Genomic DNA, 15,692 nt, shown 5'->3' with positions numbered 1-15,692 from the left:
CACGCATGCTGCCGCGTGGCGGCGGTGTCGCGGCTCGGGACAAGAGGAGGCCCCACGGTGCGGGCTGGGGCGCCAGGCACCGCGGCGGGCGCTGAGGGTGGGGGTCACCCCCACCCCGGGCCGCCCCCGCACTCCCAGAAACGCGACAGAACCAGAGGCAAAAAAAAAAAAAAAAAGAAGAAGAAGAAGCCTAAGGCACCCGGTATTCCCGGGCGGTCTCCCATCCAAGTTCTAACCAGGCCCGACCCTGCTTAGCTTCCGAGACCAGAGGAGATCGGGCGCGTTCAGGGTGGTGTGGCCGTGGACGCCGGAGGGCGCCCCTGCCCCGCTCAAGAAGCCGAGCCTCTCTGCGCTTCCCCGCCGCCTCCTCCCGCCCCAGGCCCCGCGCCGGCGCTGACCCGCGCCGGGCCGGGCCTGTTGAGTTCGCCGGCCGGGTCCGGCGGGCGGGGGTGACAGGCGGGGCGGGCAGGGAGCGGCGGGCCGGGGTTGGGGGCTGTCTCTCTATACACACACACTCACACTCACACTCACTCACTCACTCACACTCACACAAGATGCGCCTCCACGGCTGGACCCGCCAAGGTGGAGACCTTCCAGCCCCCCTCCTCTCCTCGCCTGGCCTCCTTCACCTCCCCGCCCCCACCCCCAGCGCGCTGACTGCGCACGGGCGGGCGGGCGGGGCGCTCGCCCTTTGACCCCAGCCAGGGGCCGCCCTCCCCCACAACCCCTTTCAGCTGCGCCCCGCGCCCTGTGGCCGGGCGGCCGCCTATTCCCCCGGGCCAGGGCTGGGGCACAGCGCACGGGGGAGGGGAGCGAGTGTATGGGGCGTCTCTCTCTCTCTCTCTCTCTCTCTCTCTCTCTCTCTCTCTCTCTCTCTCTCTCTCTCTCTCTCTCGGGATGTGTCCCATGGGTGGGGTGGGGTGGCGTGGTTTGTGGGGCGCTGAAGAAATCAGTCCCCTCCATCTCCTCCCTCTGGAAAACCCCCAAGCCCTTGGAGAACTGCCGGCAACGCTACCGTGGGGGCCGGGACGCTCCTCTGTGTCCTCCTGTGGCCCAGTCCAAGGGGCCTGGGCCTGGCAGGGGCTGCATTGGACCCCAACCACCCTGGCGTGTGGACTCGCTAAAAATCGGCGACTAGATATTGGATTCCAGCGTCATTGAGGTCATTTCACTAATGAGTGCACCGGAAAGAGTTTCCTAATCCATCTGTGAGGGTGGCAACTGAAAGAGAATTTGAAAGCTGACAGAATAGGCGAGGAAAGGCATTGGAGATTTCCACACCCAGTAAGGAAGCCTTTCCCGAAATGGAAGAAAGAAAGGAGCAAACAGAGACACCGGTAGCCCGCCCGGATCAGAGTCTGCCCCTGAGAGAAAGTACCCTGACCAGGGTCACCCGTGGGTGGGTGGCGAGCTAGCGGCATTCAGAAGAGCGAGGCCCGCAGTCTGTGCAGAAGACACCTGCACTCGGGTGTGTGTGGCGGCACGATTCCCAAGCAGCTCCAGATGTTAATCCAAGGAGAAGCCAGGGAGTTCCCAACGCCCCAGGTGTCCTCAGCCCACGACTGGCTGCTGTGGGAATGCGAAGCCCGGCTCCTTGTCTCAGAGCGGGGCAACCAGGAGGTGTGATGTACACCCCGGGGTTCCTAGGAGGATCAGGCTGAAGCTGGGACTTGGCCTGAAAGTGTCCCCTCGCATGGCCACCCCCTTCCCCTTCCTGCTCCTCTACTCCTGGTGCCCCTCCATCCAGGGGCCAGACCTTAAAGAGTCACCCGCAAGAGAATCCTGGTCCCAAAGGAGCCTTCTGGGGGACCCGTGCTGAGAGAGCTTGTGGGCATGGCCCGCTGGGGCTCTGCCCGACCCAGGGCTGAGAGATGCAACCTCCCAGCTCTGGGTCCCTGCAGGAAGTGTTGGCAAGCACAGGGCCAGTCCTCCAAAGGCCCAGGTGCAGGGAGCCCAGGCCAAGCAGCCTGTGGAAGAAGCCACATGCCGTGCCACCCCGGGGAACACGACTGCAGGCCACAGCCCTTCCCGCCTCCTCCTCCTCGTCCTCCTCCTCCTCCTCCTCCTCCCACCCCGCCCCCGCCCCCGCCCCCACATGGCGCAGGGCCCAGAGACACCTCAGACACTTGCTACCCAAAGTGCAAAGGGCATCAGTTGCTCCTCCAAACCCCCCCCCCAGCCCAGCAGACCGCGTTGTCCAGCCAGCCCCCGGGCCTCCCTGGGGTGCCCAGCACAAAAGTGCAGACACCCACCAGACCCTCAATCTCAGTTTTCGGATGTTTTTGCCACTCTAAGGACCCGCAGGCCAGCTGGGCCTTCTGGCAGGACAGAGAGCCCCGGGAATCCGACGTGGAGAGCTGGGTGTACGTCCCCATGAGGAGGCGGTCCCCACCTCCGCGGCTCTCCCCTTGCGGGGAGCGGCAGCCGCGGGGCCTCAGAGAAGACACCAGGCTGGGCCCCCACGGCACAGCGGGAGCACGTCCCCCGCAGGCCACTTAGGGACGGGCGGCCGGCCGGCCGGCCGTCGGACGGTTGGGTTGCGGGAGACGCCGCAGCCGCCCTGCTACCGGCTTCCTGGGAGGGCGTCCTGGAACCAGCGTCCACACCAAGCCCTTGGAAGGCCCAGGCGACGGAGGAGCCCCGTCAGGCAGGGGCCGAGGACGGTGACAGCCCGGGCGGGGAGGAGCGTGTCAGGCAGGGGCAGAGGACGGTGACAGGTGACAGGCCGGGCGGGAAGGAGTCAGTCAGGCAGGGGCCGTGGAGGAGACGGGCTGGGTAAGGGTTAGGGTTAGAGTCAGGGCACAAGTCACAATCGCAAAGACCTGGAAGCGACCCGAGTGCCCATCGACCCACGAGTGCGTAAATGAAATGTGGCGCGTGGACACCACGGAGTGCTATTCGGCTATGAGGAGCAGCGGTGAGGGGGCACCTCTCGTGGTTCTCCTGGCCAGAGCTGGAACCCGTTCCAGTAAGCCAAGTATCCCAAGAATGGACACACGAGCACCACGTGCTCACGCTCACCAGCAAATGGGTACGAACTGATGGACACCTAAGTGGACACAGAGGAATCACCTTCATCGGGTGGGTGTCGGGCGGGTGTGGGGAGGGGTGGGCATACACATCCATTAGGAATGCGGTGGGTGCGCACCGACTGGGGGATGGGCGCACTTGAAGCTCTGACCCGAGGGGGGAGGCTGGGAGAGGGCAACGCACCCGACCTTAACATTGGTACCCCCACAATACGCTGGAACAACATGAGAGGTAAATGAATAAGAACACGGGGGTGGGAGAGGGGGGCACGGGCAACACATGTCACCTTAATACTTGGACTCCCATCATCTGCTTGAAAAGAGAGAGAAAAGAAAATGCAATAATAGAGATAAGAGACACTTTTTAAAAATAATGAATCCGGCCGGGCGCTGTGGCTCACGCCTGTAATCCTAGCTCTTGGGAGGCCGAGGCGGGTGGATTGCTCAAGGTCAGGAGTTCAAAACCAGCCTGAGCAAGAGCGAGACCCCGTCTCTACTATCAATAGAAAGAAATTAATTGGCCAACTGATATATATATATATATAAAAAATTAGCTGGGCATGGTGGCACATGCCTGTAGTCCCAGCTACCCGGGAGGCTGAGGCAGAAGGATCACTCCAGCCCAGGAGTTTGAAGTTGCTGTGAGCTAGGCTGACGCCACGGCACTCACTCTAGCCTGGGCAACAAACCGAGACTCTGTCTCAAAAAAAAAAAAAAAAAATAAATAAATAAATAAATAAATAAATAAATAAATAAATAAATAAAAAAATAACGAATCCGAAGAGAAAAGTAAAAGGAGGCCTGTGGAGCAGGTCTGGGTGTGACTCCGGATCCCCCAACATCAGGTGCCACCACCAGAGATTCCTACGTGTAGCCCATAGAACCCCAAAAGCAACGGGAGGAGTTCTGGTCACATACTCCCTCAAAATGACATCCTGGCCTTCTTCGGGAACTCCCTCCCCTCTCAGACTCTCAAGGTTTCCTCCAGCGTGTCGGTTCCCACAGAGCAGACCTTTGGTCTGAGACCTGACAGTCCAGAAGCCACGCATGCTGCCGCGTGGCGGCGGTGTCGCGGCTCGGGACAAGAGGAGGCCCCACGGTGCGGGCTGGGGCGCCAGGCACCGCGGCGGGCGCTGAGGGTGGGGGTCACCCCCACCCCGGGCCGCCCCCGCACTCCCAGAAACGCGACAGAACCAGAGGCAAAAAAAAAAAAAAAAGAAGAAGAAGAAGCCTAAGGCACCCGGTATTCCCGGGCGGTCTCCCATCCAAGTTCTAACCAGGCCCGACCCTGCTTAGCTTCCGAGACCAGAGGAGATCGGGCGCGTTCAGGGTGGTGTGGCCGTGGACGCCGGAGGGCGCCCCTGCCCCGCTCAAGAAGCCGAGCCTCTCTGCGCTTCCCCGCCGCCTCCTCCCGCCCCAGGCCCCGCGCCGGCGCTGACCCGCGCCGGGCCGGGCCTGTTGAGTTCGCCGGCCGGGTCCGGCGGGCGGGGGTGACAGGCGGGGCGGGCAGGGAGCGGCGGGCCGGGGTTGGGGGCTGTCTCTCTATACACACACACTCACACTCACACTCACTCACTCACTCACACTCACACAAGATGCGCCTCCACGGCTGGACCCGCCAAGGTGGAGACCTTCCAGCCCCCCTCCTCTCCTCGCCTGGCCTCCTTCACCTCCCCGCCCCCACCCCCAGCGCGCTGACTGCGCACGGGCGGGCGGGCGGGGCGCTCGCCCTTTGACCCCAGCCAGGGGCCGCCCTCCCCCACAACCCCTTTCAGCTGCGCCCCGCGCCCTGTGGCCGGGCGGCCGCCTATTCCCCCGGGCCAGGGCTGGGGCACAGCGCACGGGGGAGGGGAGCGAGTGTATGGGGCGTCTCTCTCTCTCTCTCTCTCTCTCTCTCTCTCTCTCTCTCTCTCTCTCTCTCTCTCTCTCTCTCTCTCTCTCGGGATGTGTCCCATGGGTGGGGTGGGGTGGCGTGGTTTGTGGGGCGCTGAAGAAATCAGTCCCCTCCATCTCCTCCCTCTGGAAAACCCCCAAGCCCTTGGAGAACTGCCGGCAACGCTACCGTGGGGGCCGGGACGCTCCTCTGTGTCCTCCTGTGGCCCAGTCCAAGGGGCCTGGGCCTGGCAGGGGCTGCATTGGACCCCAACCACCCTGGCGTGTGGACTCGCTAAAAATCGGCGACTAGATATTGGATTCCAGCGTCATTGAGGTCATTTCACTAATGAGTGCACCGGAAAGAGTTTCCTAATCCATCTGTGAGGGTGGCAACTGAAAGAGAATTTGAAAGCTGACAGAATAGGCGAGGAAAGGCATTGGAGATTTCCACACCCAGTAAGGAAGCCTTTCCCGAAATGGAAGAAAGAAAGGAGCAAACAGAGACACCGGTAGCCCGCCCGGATCAGAGTCTGCCCCTGAGAGAAAGTACCCTGACCAGGGTCACCCGTGGGTGGGTGGCGAGCTAGCGGCATTCAGAAGAGCGAGGCCCGCAGTCTGTGCAGAAGACACCTGCACTCGGGTGTGTGTGGCGGCACGATTCCCAAGCAGCTCCAGATGTTAATCCAAGGAGAAGCCAGGGAGTTCCCAACGCCCCAGGTGTCCTCAGCCCACGACTGGCTGCTGTGGGAATGCGAAGCCCGGCTCCTTGTCTCAGAGCGGGGCAACCAGGAGGTGTGATGTACACCCCGGGGTTCCTAGGAGGATCAGGCTGAAGCTGGGACTTGGCCTGAAAGTGTCCCCTCGCATGGCCACCCCCTTCCCCTTCCTGCTCCTCTACTCCTGGTGCCCCTCCATCCAGGGGCCAGACCTTAAAGAGTCACCCGCAAGAGAATCCTGGTCCCAAAGGAGCCTTCTGGGGGACCCGTGCTGAGAGAGCTTGTGGGCATGGCCCGCTGGGGCTCTGCCCGACCCAGGGCTGAGAGATGCAACCTCCCAGCTCTGGGTCCCTGCAGGAAGTGTTGGCAAGCACAGGGCCAGTCCTCCAAAGGCCCAGGTGCAGGGAGCCCAGGCCAAGCAGCCTGTGGAAGAAGCCACATGCCGTGCCACCCCGGGGAACACGACTGCAGGCCACAGCCCTTCCCGCCTCCTCCTCCTCGTCCTCCTCCTCCTCCTCCTCCTCCCACCCCGCCCCCGCCCCCGCCCCCACATGGCGCAGGGCCCAGAGACACCTCAGACACTTGCTACCCAAAGTGCAAAGGGCATCAGTTGCTCCTCCAAACCCCCCCCCCAGCCCAGCAGACCGCGTTGTCCAGCCAGCCCCCGGGCCTCCCTGGGGTGCCCAGCACAAAAGTGCAGACACCCACCAGACCCTCAATCTCAGTTTTCGGATGTTTTTGCCACTCTAAGGACCCGCAGGCCAGCTGGGCCTTCTGGCAGGACAGAGAGCCCCGGAATCCGACGTGGAGAGCTGGGTGTACGTCCCCATGAGGAGGCGGTCCCCACCTCCGCGGCTCTCCCCTTGCGGGGAGCGGCAGCCGCGGGGCCTCAGAGAAGACACCAGGCTGGGCCCCCACGGCACAGCGGGAGCACGTCCCCCGCAGGCCACTTAGGGACGGGCGGCCGGCCGGCCGGCCGTCGGACGGTTGGGTTGCGGGAGACGCCGCAGCCGCCCTGCTACCGGCTTCCTGGGAGGGCGTCCTGGAACCAGCGTCCACACCAAGCCCTTGGAAGGCCCAGGCGACGGAGGAGCCCCGTCAGGCAGGGGCCGAGGACGGTGACAGCCCGGGCGGGGAGGAGCGTGTCAGGCAGGGGCAGAGGACGGTGACAGGTGACAGGCCGGGCGGGAAGGAGTCAGTCAGGCAGGGGCCGTGGAGGAGACGGGCTGGGTAAGGGTTAGGGTTAGAGTCAGGGCACAAGTCACAATCGCAAAGACCTGGAAGCGACCCGAGTGCCCATCGACCCACGAGTGCGTAAATGAAATGTGGCGCGTGGACACCACGGAGTGCTATTCGGCTATGAGGAGCAGCGGTGAGGGGGCACCTCTCGTGGTTCTCCTGGCCAGAGCTGGAACCCGTTCCAGTAAGCCAAGTATCCCAAGAATGGACACACGAGCACCACGTGCTCACGCTCACCAGCAAATGGGTACGAACTGATGGACACCTAAGTGGACACAGAGGAATCACCTTCATCGGGTGGGTGTCGGGCGGGTGTGGGGAGGGGATGGGCATACACATCCATTAGGAATGCGGTGGGTGCGCACCGACTGGGGGATGGGCGCACTTGAAGCTCTGACCCGAGGGGGGAGGCTGGGAGAGGGCAACGCACCCGACCTTAACATTGGTACCCCCACAATACGCTGGAACAACATGAGAGGTAAATGAATAAGAACACGGGGGTGGGAGAGGGGGGCACGGGCAACACATGTCACCTTAATACTTGGACTCCCATCATCTGCTTGAAAAGAGAGAGAAAAGAAAATGCAATAATAGAGATAAGAGACACTTTTTAAAAATAATGAATCCGGCCGGGCGCTGTGGCTCACGCCTGTAATCCTAGCTCTTGGGAGGCCGAGGCGGGTGGATTGCTCAAGGTCAGGAGTTCAAAACCAGCCTGAGCAAGAGCGAGACCCCGTCTCTACTATCAATAGAAAGAAATTAATTGGCCAACTGATATATATATATATATATAAAAAATTAGCTGGGCATGGTGGCGCATGCCTGTAGTCCCAGCTACCCGGGAGGCTGAGGCAGAAGGATCACTCCAGCCCAGGAGTTTGAAGTTGCTGTGAGCTAGGCTGACGCCACGGCACTCACTCTAGCCTGGGCCACAAACCGAGACTCTGTCTCAAAAAAAAATAAATAAATAAATAAATAAATAAATAACGAATCCGAAGAGAAAAGTAAAAGGAGGCCTGTGGAGCAGGTCTGGGTGTGACTCCGGATCCCCCAACATCAGGTGCCACCACCAGAGATTCCTACGTGTAGCCCATAGAACCCCAAAAGCAACGGGAGGAGTTCTGGTCACATACTCCCTCAAAATGACATCCTGGCCTTCTTCGGGAACTCCCTCCCCTCTCAGACTCTCAAGGTTTCCTCCAGCGTGTCGGTTCCCACAGAGCAGACCTTTGGTCTGAGACCTGACAGTCCAGAAGCCACGCATGCTGCCGCGTGGCGGCGGTGTCGCGGCTCGGGACAAGAGGAGGCCCCACGGTGCGGGCTGGGGCGCCAGGCACCGCGGCGGGCGCTGAGGGTGGGGGTCACCCCCACCCCGGGCCGCCCCCGCACTCCCAGAAACGCGACAGAACCAGAGGCAAAAAAAAAAAAAAAAAGAAGAAGAAGAAGCCTAAGGCACCCGGTATTCCCGGGCGGTCTCCCATCCAAGTTCTAACCAGGCCCGACCCTGCTTAGCTTCCGAGACCAGAGGAGATCGGGCGCGTTCAGGGTGGTGTGGCCGTGGACGCCGGAGGGCGCCCCTGCCCCGCTCAAGAAGCCGAGCCTCTCTGCGCTTCCCCGCCGCCTCCTCCCGCCCCAGGCCCCGCGCCGGCGCTGACCCGCGCCGGGCCGGGCCTGTTGAGTTCGCCGGCCGGGTCCGGCGGGCGGGGGTGACAGGCGGGGCGGGCAGGGAGCGGCGGGCCGGGGTTGGGGGCTGTCTCTCTATACACACACACTCACACTCACACTCACTCACTCACTCACACTCACACAAGATGCGCCTCCACGGCTGGACCCGCCAAGGTGGAGACCTTCCAGCCCCCCTCCTCTCCTCGCCTGGCCTCCTTCACCTCCCCGCCCCCACCCCCAGCGCGCTGACTGCGCACGGGCGGGCGGGCGGGGCGCTCGCCCTTTGACCCCAGCCAGGGGCCGCCCTCCCCCACAACCCCTTTCAGCTGCGCCCCGCGCCCTGTGGCCGGGCGGCCGCCTATTCCCCCGGGCCAGGGCTGGGGCACAGCGCACGGGGGAGGGGAGCGAGTGTATGGGGCGTCTCTCTCTCTCTCTCTCTCTCTCTCTCTCTCTCTCTCTCTCTCTCTCTCTCTCTCTCTCTCTCTCTCTCTCGGGATGTGTCCCATGGGTGGGGTGGGGTGGCGTGGTTTGTGGGGCGCTGAAGAAATCAGTCCCCTCCATCTCCTCCCTCTGGAAAACCCCCAAGCCCTTGGAGAACTGCCGGCAACGCTACCGTGGGGGCCGGGACGCTCCTCTGTGTCCTCCTGTGGCCCAGTCCAAGGGGCCTGGGCCTGGCAGGGGCTGCATTGGACCCCAACCACCCTGGCGTGTGGACTCGCTAAAAATCGGCGACTAGATATTGGATTCCAGCGTCATTGAGGTCATTTCACTAATGAGTGCACCGGAAAGAGTTTCCTAATCCATCTGTGAGGGTGGCAACTGAAAGAGAATTTGAAAGCTGACAGAATAGGCGAGGAAAGGCATTGGAGATTTCCACACCCAGTAAGGAAGCCTTTCCCGAAATGGAAGAAAGAAAGGAGCAAACAGAGACACCGGTAGCCCGCCCGGATCAGAGTCTGCCCCTGAGAGAAAGTACCCTGACCAGGGTCACCCGTGGGTGGGTGGCGAGCTAGCGGCATTCAGAAGAGCGAGGCCCGCAGTCTGTGCAGAAGACACCTGCACTCGGGTGTGTGTGGCGGCACGATTCCCAAGCAGCTCCAGATGTTAATCCAAGGAGAAGCCAGGGAGTTCCCAACGCCCCAGGTGTCCTCAGCCCACGACTGGCTGCTGTGGGAATGCGAAGCCCGGCTCCTTGTCTCAGAGCGGGGCAACCAGGAGGTGTGATGTACACCCCGGGGTTCCTAGGAGGATCAGGCTGAAGCTGGGACTTGGCCTGAAAGTGTCCCCTCGCATGGCCACCCCCTTCCCCTTCCTGCTCCTCTACTCCTGGTGCCCCTCCATCCAGGGGCCAGACCTTAAAGAGTCACCCGCAAGAGAATCCTGGTCCCAAAGGAGCCTTCTGGGGGACCCGTGCTGAGAGAGCTTGTGGGCATGGCCCGCTGGGGCTCTGCCCGACCCAGGGCTGAGAGATGCAACCTCCCAGCTCTGGGTCCCTGCAGGAAGTGTTGGCAAGCACAGGGCCAGTCCTCCAAAGGCCCAGGTGCAGGGAGCCCAGGCCAAGCAGCCTGTGGAAGAAGCCACATGCCGTGCCACCCCGGGGAACACGACTGCAGGCCACAGCCCTTCCCGCCTCCTCCTCCTCGTCCTCCTCCTCCTCCTCCTCCTCCCACCCCGCCCCCGCCCCCGCCCCCACATGGCGCAGGGCCCAGAGACACCTCAGACACTTGCTACCCAAAGTGCAAAGGGCATCAGTTGCTCCTCCAAACCCCCCCCCCCAGCCCAGCAGACCGCGTTGTCCAGCCAGCCCCCGGGCCTCCCTGGGGTGCCCAGCACAAAAGTGCAGACACCCACCAGACCCTCAATCTCAGTTTTCGGATGTTTTTGCCACTCTAAGGACCCGCAGGCCAGCTGGGCCTTCTGGCAGGACAGAGAGCCCCGGAATCCGACGTGGAGAGCTGGGTGTACGTCCCCATGAGGAGGCGGTCCCCACCTCCGCGGCTCTCCCCTTGCGGGGAGCGGCAGCCGCGGGGCCTCAGAGAAGACACCAGGCTGGGCCCCCACGGCACAGCGGGAGCACGTCCCCCGCAGGCCACTTAGGGACGGGCGGCCGGCCGGCCGGCCGTCGGACGGTTGGGTTGCGGGAGACGCCGCAGCCGCCCTGCTACCGGCTTCCTGGGAGGGCGTCCTGGAACCAGCGTCCACACCAAGCCCTTGGAAGGCCCAGGCGACGGAGGAGCCCCGTCAGGCAGGGGCCGAGGACGGTGACAGCCCGGGCGGGGAGGAGCGTGTCAGGCAGGGGCAGAGGACGGTGACAGGTGACAGGCCGGGCGGGAAGGAGTCAGTCAGGCAGGGGCCGTGGAGGAGACGGGCTGGGTAAGGGTTAGGGTTAGAGTCAGGGCACAAGTCACAATCGCAAAGACCTGGAAGCGACCCGAGTGCCCATCGACCCACGAGTGCGTAAATGAAATGTGGCGCGTGGACACCACGGAGTGCTATTCGGCTATGAGGAGCAGCGGTGAGGGGGCACCTCTCGTGGTTCTCCTGGCCAGAGCTGGAACCCGTTCCAGTAAGCCAAGTATCCCAAGAATGGACACACGAGCACCACGTGCTCACGCTCACCAGCAAATGGGTACGAACTGATGGACACCTAAGTGGACACAGAGGAATCACCTTCATCGGGTGGGTGTCGGGCGGGTGTGGGGAGGGGATGGGCATACACATCCATTAGGAATGCGGTGGGTGCGCACCGACTGGGGGATGGGCGCACTTGAAGCTCTGACCCGAGGGGGGAGGCTGGGAGAGGGCAACGCACCCGACCTTAACATTGGTACCCCCACAATACGCTGGAACAACATGAGAGGTAAATGAATAAGAACACGGGGGTGGGAGAGGGGGGCACGGGCAACACATGTCACCTTAATACTTGGACTCCCATCATCTGCTTGAAAAGAGAGAGAAAAGAAAATGCAATAATAGAGATAAGAGACACTTTTTAAAAATAATGAATCCGGCCGGGCGCTGTGGCTCACGCCTGTAATCCTAGCTCTTGGGAGGCCGAGGCGGGTGGATTGCTCAAGGTCAGGAGTTCAAAACCAGCCTGAGCAAGAGCGAGACCCCGTCTCTACTATCAATAGAAAGAAATTAATTGGCCAACTGATATATATATATATATAAAAAATTAGCTGGGCATGGTGGCACATGCCTGTAGTCCCAGCTACCCGGGAGGCTGAGGCAGAAGGATCACTCCAGCCCAGGAGTTTGAAGTTGCTGTGAGCTAGGCTGACGCCACGGCACTCACTCTAGCCTGGGCAACAAACCGAGACTCTGTCTCAAAAAAAAAAAAAAATAAAAATAAATAAATAAATAAATAAATAAATAAATAAAAAAATAACGAATCCGAAGAGAAAAGTAAAAGGAGGCCTGTGGAGCAGGTCTGGGTGTGACTCCGGATCCCCCAACATCAGGTGCCACCACCAGAGATTCCTACGTGTAGCCCATAGAACCCCAAAAGCAACGGGAGGAGTTCTGGTCACATACTCCCTCAAAATGACATCCTGGCCTTCTTCGGGAACTCCCTCCCCTCTCAGACTCTCAAGGTTTCCTCCAGCGTGTCGGTTCCCACAGAGCAGACCTTTGGTCTGAGACCTGACAGTCCAGAAGCCACGCATGCTGCCGCGTGGCGGCGGTGTCGCGGCTCGGGACAAGAGGAGGCCCCACGGTGCGGGCTGGGGCGCCAGGCACCGCGGCGGGCGCTGAGGGTGGGGGTCACCCCCACCCCGGGCCGCCCCCGCACTCCCAGAAACGCGACAGAACCAGAGGCAAAAAAAAAAAAAAAAGAAGAAGAAGAAGCCTAAGGCACCCGGTATTCCCGGGCGGTCTCCCATCCAAGTTCTAACCAGGCCCGACCCTGCTTAGCTTCCGAGACCAGAGGAGATCGGGCGCGTTCAGGGTGGTGTGGCCGTGGACGCCGGAGGGCGCCCCTGCCCCGCTCAAGAAGCCGAGCCTCTCTGCGCTTCCCCGCCGCCTCCTCCCGCCCCAGGCCCCGCGCCGGCGCTGACCCGCGCCGGGCCGGGCCTGTTGAGTTCGCCGGCCGGGTCCGGCGGGCGGGGGTGACAGGCGGGGCGGGCAGGGAGCGGCGGGCCGGGGTTGGGGGCTGTCTCTCTATACACACACACTCACACTCACACTCACTCACTCACTCACACTCACACAAGATGCGCCTCCACGGCTGGACCCGCCAAGGTGGAGACCTTCCAGCCCCCCTCCTCTCCTCGCCTGGCCTCCTTCACCTCCCCGCCCCCACCCCCAGCGCGCTGACTGCGCACGGGCGGGCGGGCGGGGCGCTCGCCCTTTGACCCCAGCCAGGGGCCGCCCTCCCCACAACCCCTTTCAGCTGCGCCCCGCGCCCTGTGGCCGGGCGGCCGCCTATTCCCCCGGGCCAGGGCTGGGGCACAGCGCACGGGGGAGGGGAGCGAGTGTATGGGGCGTCTCTCTCTCTCTCTCTCTCTCTCTCTCTCTCTCTCTCTCTCTCTCTCTCTCTCTCTCTCTCTCTCGGGATGTGTCCCATGGGTGGGGTGGGGTGGCGTGGTTTGTGGGGCGCTGAAGAAATCAGTCCCCTCCATCTCCTCCCTCTGGAAAACCCCCAAGCCCTTGGAGAACTGCCGGCAACGCTACCGTGGGGGCCGGGACGCTCCTCTGTGTCCTCCTGTGGCCCAGTCCAAGGGGCCTGGGCCTGGCAGGGGCTGCATTGGACCCCAACCACCCTGGCGTGTGGACTCGCTAAAAATCGGCGACTAGATATTGGATTCCAGCGTCATTGAGGTCATTTCACTAATGAGTGCACCGGAAAGAGTTTCCTAATCCATCTGTGAGGGTGGCAACTGAAAGAGAATTTGAAAGCTGACAGAATAGGCGAGGAAAGGCATTGGAGATTTCCACACCCAGTAAGGAAGCCTTTCCCGAAATGGAAGAAAGAAAGGAGCAAACAGAGACACCGGTAGCCCGCCCGGATCAGAGTCTGCCCCTGAGAGAAAGTACCCTGACCAGGGTCACCCGTGGGTGGGTGGCGAGCTAGCGGCATTCAGAAGAGCGAGGCCCGCAGTCTGTGCAGAAGACACCTGCACTCGGGTGTGTGTGGCGGCACGATTCCCAAGCAGCTCCAGATGTTAATCCAAGGAGAAGCCAGGGAGTTCCCAACGCCCCAGGTGTCCTCAGCCCACGACTGGCTGCTGTGGGAATGCGAAGCCCGGCTCCTTGTCTCAGAGCGGGGCAACCAGGAGGTGTGATGTACACCCCGGGGTTCCTAGGAGGATCAGGCTGAAGCTGGGACTTGGCCTGAAAGTGTCCCCTCGCATGGCCACCCCCTTCCCCTTCCTGCTCCTCTACTCCTGGTGCCCCTCCATCCAGGGGCCAGACCTTAAAGAGTCACCCGCAAGAGAATCCTGGTCCCAAAGGAGCCTTCTGGGGGACCCGTGCTGAGAGAGCTTGTGGGCATGGCCCGCTGGGGCTCTGCCCGACCCAGGGCTGAGAGATGCAACCTCCCAGCTCTGGGTCCCTGCAGGAAGTGTTGGCAAGCACAGGGCCAGTCCTCCAAAGGCCCAGGTGCAGGGAGCCCAGGCCAAGCAGCCTGTGGAAGAAGCCACATGCCGTGCCACCCCGGGGAACACGACTGCAGGCCACAGCCCTTCCCGCCTCCTCCTCCTCGTCCTCCTCCTCCTCCTCCTCCTCCCACCCCGCCCCCGCCCCCGCCCCCACATGGCGCAGGGCCCAGAGACACCTCAGACACTTGCTACCCAAAGTGCAAAGGGCATCAGTTGCTCCTCCAAACCCCCCCCCCCAGCCCAGCAGACCGCGTTGTCCAGCCAGCCCCCGGGCCTCCCTGGGGTGCCCAGCACAAAAGTGCAGACACCCACCAGACCCTCAATCTCAGTTTTCGGATGTTTTTGCCACTCTAAGGACCCGCAGGCCAGCTGGGCCTTCTGGCAGGACAGAGAGCCCCGGAATCCGACGTGGAGAGCTGGGTGTACGTCCCCATGAGGAGGCGGTCCCCACCTCCGCGGCTCTCCCCTTGCGGGGAGCGGCAGCCGCGGGGCCTCAGAGAAGACACCAGGCTGGGCCCCCACGGCACAGCGGGAGCACGTCCCCCGCAGGCCACTTAGGGACGGGCGGCCGGCCGGCCGGCCGTCGGACGGTTGGGTTGCGGGAGACGCCGCAGCCGCCCTGCTACCGGCTTCCTGGGAGGGCGTCCTGGAACCAGCGTCCACACCAAGCCCTTGGAAGGCCCAGGCGACGGAGGAGCCCCGTCAGGCAGGGGCCGAGGACGGTGACAGCCCGGGCGGGGAGGAGCGTGTCAGGCAGGGGCAGAGGACGGTGACAGGTGACAGGCCGGGCGGGAAGGAGTCAGTCAGGCAGGGGCCGTGGAGGAGACGGGCTGGGTAAGGGTTAGGGTTAGAGTCAGGGCACAAGTCACAATCGCAAAGACCTGGAAGCGACCCGAGTGCCCATCGACCCACGAGTGCGTAAATGAAATGTGGCGCGTGGACACCACGGAGTGCTATTCGGCTATGAGGAGCAGCGGTGAGGGGGCACCTCTCGTGGTTCTCCTGGCCAGAGCTGGAACCCGTTCCAGTAAGCCAAGTATCCCAAGAATGGACACACGAGCACCACGTGCTCACGCTCACCAGCAAATGGGTACGAACTGATGGACACCTAAGTGGACACAGAGGAATCACCTTCATCGGGTGGGTGTCGGGCGGGTGTGGGGAGGGGATGGGCATACACATCCATTAGGAATGCGGTGGGTGCGCACCGACTGGGGGATGGGCGCACTTGAAGCTCTGACCCGAGGGGGGAGGCTGGGAGAGGGCAACGCACCCGACCTTAACATTGGTACCCCCACAATACGCTGGAACAACATGAGAGGTAAATGAATAAGAACACGGGGGTGGGAGAGGGGGGCACGGGCAACACATGTCACCTTAATACTTGGACTCCCATCATCTGCTTGAAAAGAGAGAGAAAAGAAAATGCAATAATAGAGATAAGAGACACTTTTTAAAAATAATGAATCCGGCCGGGCGCTGTGGCTCACGCCTGTAATCCTAGCTCTTGGGAGGCCGAGGCGGGTGGATTGCTCAAGGTCAGGAGTTCAAAACCAGCCTGAGCAAGA

At 62.3% G+C, this 15,692-nt stretch overlaps 4 pseudogenes; all 4 read right to left on the bottom strand.

Moving 5' to 3' along the window:
- Nucleotides 1–187: 187 nt before the first annotated feature.
- LOC142863986 (uncharacterized) lies at nt 188–306 on the bottom strand (annotated as a pseudogene).
- A 3,951-nt stretch (nt 307–4,257) lies between these two features.
- LOC142863985 (uncharacterized) lies at nt 4,258–4,376 on the bottom strand (annotated as a pseudogene).
- Nucleotides 4,377–8,303: 3,927 nt separating this feature from the next.
- On the bottom strand, nt 8,304–8,422 carry LOC142863984 (uncharacterized; annotated as a pseudogene).
- A 3,949-nt stretch (nt 8,423–12,371) lies between these two features.
- LOC142863983 (uncharacterized) lies at nt 12,372–12,490 on the bottom strand (annotated as a pseudogene).
- Between the last annotated feature and the right edge of the window lie 3,202 nt (nt 12,491–15,692).

This window comes from Microcebus murinus, chromosome 23 (genome assembly GCF_040939455.1).
Source record: "Microcebus murinus isolate Inina chromosome 23, M.murinus_Inina_mat1.0, whole genome shotgun sequence".
Taxonomy (NCBI): Eukaryota; Metazoa; Chordata; class Mammalia; order Primates; family Cheirogaleidae; genus Microcebus; species Microcebus murinus.
Note: the sequence above shows the minus strand (reverse complement) of the source record. Positions and strands in the feature narration are given on the sequence as shown.